Genomic DNA, 5,564 nt, shown 5'->3' with positions numbered 1-5,564 from the left:
TGAACCTAACTAAGTAGTTTAGTTGTCTGAACCTAACTAAGTAGTTTTGTTTCCACAGTGTGCAGACCACCAGGTAGAAGCCCTGTGTGAGGCCCTCCAGGCCTCCGTCCAGTCCTGGCGTGGTCGGTTCCCCAGCCCGCTGCCTCTGGAGCTCTACACATCCTCCAATTTCATCGGCCTCTTCGTGGAGGAGCAGGTGGCCGACGTCCTCAAGCTGTTTGCGGCCGACTTCGCCACAGAGGCGGCCAGGAAGGCGGGTAGGAACCACGAACCGTTTACCCACAATGCCCCTGGGTGCTGCATGTCTTCTCTCTTTATCACTGTGTGGCATCATAATGCATTCACTGTTTAATGTGTGTTGACCGGCGAGTGGCAGGATAGAGGTCATGTCGGGTTATTAAAGCACTTTTATTTTCCGTGAAGATAAAAGAAGCGTATTTTATAAAGGAGATTGGTTGTAAATATGTCGACAAGTCCAGATGATCAATATCTCCCACTATTTTTCACTATTTCTTTCCATATTTCTTTCTAATGTTTTCTATACATTTGTTGATAAAATGTATATATAATTTTTCAGAATTTTCACAGAATTTTATCACTAATAATTTTAGGACATTGAGGTGGAAACTGACAGAAAAGATTTTCTAGAATATCGACCCCGTAACTTCTAAAGTACCGATAGCAGAACCGCAGCAATACTCCGGGTTATTACTCATTTAGAACCGGGTGTCTGGGAGCATCCCTCCTTTCTTGTGGTGACTTGTTGGTGTGACTTCCTGTCTCACTCTCTCGTCTCCAGAGGTCCACGTGGAGCCTCACAAGAAGCAGCTTCACGTCACTCTGGCCTACAACTTCCCCACCAATCACCTCCCGTCGCTGGAGAAACTGGCCAAGGGCATCGAAGTCAAGCTGGGCTGTGATTGGCTGGCGGTCCTGTTCTCCCGGGACATTCGTTTTGCAAACCACGAGGTGGCTGATATTCACACTAACAATGTTTTAAAAGTCACAGATATCTTATCAATTATTAATCTCCGTGCGTCTGCAGACCCTGCGGGTGATGTACCCCTATGCGCCTCAGAACGAGGACGAGCTGGAGCTGGTCCCCGGCGACTTTGTCTTCATGTCTCCGGTGGACCAGAGCAGCACCAGCGAGGGCTGGGTCTACGGGACCTCGCTGGCCTCGGGGCTGTCGGGCCTGCTGCCGGAGAACTACGTCAGCCTCGGCGACGAGTCCGACACCTGGGTCTTCCACGGGTGAGCGGGATCACAAACGGTTTATTTCACAGTTTGTTTTTGCACATACAAGGATATTTTTATTTGCTGTTACAAAACATGTTTTTCAAATAAATGATCTGGTTCTCATTGCGTCCACCACAGCTCCCATTCCTTCTTCAGCTGTGGGCCCAGTGACAAGACCAGCAAGGAGAGAGGGATGTTTGACGGGCTGCTGGACAGCCGACGCCTCGACAGCTCCAGTCCTGGAGACACTCCCACCCTCAGTCTCATTTGTCATCCGATGCAGGTTGTTGTTATGAAATTCATGTAATATTGCGTCTTTGAAAAATATGTTTTTTAAAGCTACTAGGTGGAACTTTCATTTCCTGTTGGTTCTGTCGCCCCCTGTGGACTAAAGTGGTAGTGTCTCCGAGCACCAGAGTCCCTTTAGAAAACCTCTCATCTTACTGCAGCAGGTCTGACAGTCTGCCCCTCTCAGTCCTGGTTCTGGTTCTCCCGTGCCTCCCTTTCCTCCAGCGGGTTCAGCAATACGTCCTGGGTCTCCAGCAGCGTGGTGTCGGTGTTGACTCCCAGAGAGGAGGAGGAGGAGGAGGAGGAGGAGGAGGAGGAGACGACGCTGCTGCTGCCGGGAGCTGAGCTCTCCTCCTCCCTCCGGAGTTCCGGATCTGGGTCTGTCCATGGTGGACCGGTCTCTGCTGGCACCGATGACGAGCATTAACAATAACTCTATAGAAACAGACCATCTTCTCTCTGATGGTCTCGTTTACTGATGGAGGTCTGATAGAGGATCAGGACTACACTGAGACTGGTTCAGCACCAGACAGAAGTTCCTCACAGTAACTTTAATATTATTATATTAGCTTACCACAACGTCCCATGTTTAATTCCAGCCTTGAGACTTTTATCCAACCCTCTCTCTCTCTCTCTCTCTCTCTCTCCCTCTCTCTGTCTCTCTCTCTGTCTCTCTCTCTGTTTCTGTCTCTCTCTCTCTCTCTCTCTCTCTCTCTCTCTCTCTCTCTGAGTGGAAGGAGTGTGGAGTTGACGGAGCGTGTTCGAGAGTGATTAACACTGATTTTTTCGGTATTTTTTCGTCACTAGTTGACGTTGGATGTGATGGTGTATCTCACGGTGTTTGTGTGAACATTTAGCTGGTTTTGGGGTCTTTGTTAGTGGTTGCAGTCGATCAGTGCGAGCTGGTCGGCATGATAAACGCCACCATGGACATGACCGAACTCACGAGGAAACACGGCATAAAGATCCCGCCGACTTTCCCGGTGTCAGTGGAGGAATGCAGCCTGTCTGTGGGTGAACTTGTTGGACACAGCAGCGTGAAGTCCGCTGCGTGAATGAACAATGCCGTGGTCATCTTTCTAGATACCATCATAAATGCGGAAGTGGTGATTGACAACGGGATCGAGGTGGGCGATAACTTCTTCCCCGTTTACCCTCTCAGCACCGGCTGTGACGGTAACAGTGTCCAACATCCCACCGTTCATCAGAGATGAAGACATAACCAGAGAACTATCAAGACACAGGAGGATAGTGTCTAAGGTGAAGAAGGTGTCCTCTGGGTGCAGGTCTCCTCTCCTGAAGCACGTGGTGTCTCACAGGAGACAGCTGCGCTTGATCCCAAACAACAGGAGCAAGGGGCTCAACCTAGTGTTCAGGATCAGGGTAGAGGACTTCGACTACCTCATTTATGCAACAACTGATGACTTTAAATGTTTCAGTTGTGGAAAAGTGGGTCATCAGAGCAGAACGTGTCCTGAGAAAAACAGCTCTCATAAGAACCAGAACCAGACAGGTACTGAGGAGGGCAGAGGAGACAAGCAAGACGGACAGGACGGGCCAGATGGGGTCCAAAAGAGGAGGGAGGAGGGGACGAGCGGGACACAGGAAGAGGGGACAAGTGAGACCGAGGAGGTGAGGGAGGAGGGGACAAGTGGGGTACAGGAGGTGAGAAAACAGAGGGAAAGTGGGGGACAAGAGGTGATGAAGGATGGGGCAAGTGAGGTCCAGAAGGTGAGGGAGAGTACTGGAGGACAGGTGGAGTCAGGTAGGGAGGTGGACATGGAAGCAGACGAGGAGCAGCTCAAAGCCCCTCAGCTGAAGAGGAAACAGAGAGGAGACAGCGGAAGCCCACAGGCAAAGAAAGCGGCAACGAAGGAAAGTGGAGGAGCAGCAGAGTGTGAGTCCAGTCTGGAGGAAGACTCTGAGTCCAGTCTGGAGGAAGACTCTGAGTCCAGTCTGGAGGGAGACTCTGAGTCCAGTCTGGAAGACAACTCTGAGTCCAGTCGGGAGGAGAGCTCTGAGTCCAGTCGGGAGGAGAGCTCTGAGTCCAGTATGGAAGAGGACTCTGTGTCCAGTCAGGAGGAGGGCGCTGCTGCTGACAGTGAGCCCTCTAAACACGGTGCTGGCAGCTGTAGGAGCTCTGGAGGCTACAGCGTGGAGAAGATCAAGGACTTTCTGAAGAGGAGTAAGAATGTGAGAGGAGCCAAAGTGGAGGACTACCTCTCTGACAAAGAGAAGCTCTCCAGCTCTGCCAGATCTCACATGAGAAGCAAGGACAGAGGAGGTCTCACTATAGATAGATAGATAGATAGATAGATAGATAGATAGGTACTTTATTCATCCCCAGGGGGAAATTTGTATGTTACAGCAACAAGACACACCAAGAAGCAAAGTAGCAGAGTAACCAAAAATATTAAGTATTAAAAAATGCACAATAGAATAACAGAGTAGGACAAATTAAATATCAGAATATAGAATATATAAGATAAAACAAAAATGCACAGTATATACAATGAAATAGAATAGTGTTAAATTAACTAACTAGGTGAAAAACAGTAGTGCAAAAGTCAACCCCAGCAAACAACAGTGTAGCAGTGTGTAGTTATGTGGAGGATGATCTGGCCATAGGTGATCTATTGTAAAGTGTTATTGCAGAGGGAAGGAATGTTCTCCTGTATCTTTCCTTGTGACAGCGGAGCTGGATCAATCTGTTGGAGAAAGTGCTCCGCTGTCCCTGCAGTAGGTGGTGGAGAGGGTGGTCCGGGTTATCCAATATGGATAATAATTTCTTCAGTCTCCTCTCCACCAAACTCCACCAAACCACGAAGCAGGAAGGCTTCAGACTGAAGAAGATAGTTCACAAACTGAACAAAGATGGAGATAAGTGAGGAAAAGATCTCACAGTCTAACGACAATCAAAGACACGGTTCTGTTTGTTGGACTTTATTTGTTTAACCATCTTAAATGATAAAGAAACATGTTCAAAGAAAATAAAGGTTTTCTAAAAATCAAAAATCTCTCTCTCTCTCTCTCTCTCTCTCTCTCTCTCCTCATTTCCAGCCTCTTCATCGTCATCTGTCACATAAATTACCCATAAAGTGAACAAACGATGTCTCTTTGCATCCAGCAGGTGCTGCGTATCAGCGGTGGTCACTCTCGGCAGCCCAAGCGGACTCTTTTCGTGTGTCGGCACGGTGAGAGGATGGACGTGGTCTTCGGCAAACACTGGCTCTCCCTCTGCTCCGACAGTAAAGGTGAGAGTAGAAAACATGTCCTCCCCCTCTCGCTTTACTTTGAATGAACCACCTCACAGCTTCTGAACATCCGCAGGTCGATACGTTCGCTCCAATCTCAACATGCCTCCCAGCTTGCCGCTGTGGGGGGGGGCAGAGGGACTACGACATGGACGCCCCCATCACCGTGTTTGGATCCACGCAGGCTCGACTCGTGGGTAAGTCTCCTGGGCTCAGAAGGACTGGAGAGCATTCTGTCTGTGAAGTGTGTGTGTGTGTGTTGTGTTGTGTTGTGTGTTTTAATGTGTGTTTTTTCAGGTGAGGCCTTGTTAGAGAGCAACACAACCATCGACTTTGTGTACTGCTCTCCATCTCTGCGATGTGTTCAGACGGCACAGAACATCCTGAAAGGTATCAAAGAGTCTCCTACGAGGAAGTACCAGATGTATTTATGTATGTTATTAAACTATTACCTCGAGCTCTAATGATTTGAGTTTGTGTAAATCAGGTCTGCAGCAGGACGGTAAGCTGAAGGTGCGAGTGGAACCGGGGCTGTTTGAATGGACCAAGTGGGTTTCTGGGAGCTCGCTGCCAGCGTGGATATCACCTGCTGACCTGGCTGCAGCCCACTTCAGTGTGGACACGACATACAGGTGACGAAAACACTTGTTTTTAAAACCAATCACAGTCGTCTTGGGGCGTCAGGAGGCACTGACGTTGTCCTCACACAATACATAGGAGACAATGTTGTACCAGACAACCTCCGGTTCTGATGAGTGAAGCCAAAGCTTCATGTGTTAAAGC

The 5,564-nt window shown here is 49.0% G+C and overlaps 1 pseudogene; it reads left to right on the top strand.

Annotated features, from left to right (window-relative positions):
- Positions 1 to 5,564, top strand: part of LOC116400926 (ubiquitin-associated and SH3 domain-containing protein B-like) — a 22,673-nt pseudogene that overhangs the window by 9,574 nt on the left and 7,535 nt on the right.

The sequence above is a fragment of the Anarrhichthys ocellatus genome, unplaced genomic scaffold, assembly GCF_004355925.1.
Source record: "Anarrhichthys ocellatus isolate YVR2014 unplaced genomic scaffold, GSC_Weel_1.0 scaffold219, whole genome shotgun sequence".
Taxonomy (NCBI): Eukaryota; Metazoa; Chordata; class Actinopteri; order Perciformes; family Anarhichadidae; genus Anarrhichthys; species Anarrhichthys ocellatus.
The sequence above is the reverse complement of the archived record's forward strand: the minus strand, read 5'-3'. Positions and strand labels throughout refer to the sequence as shown.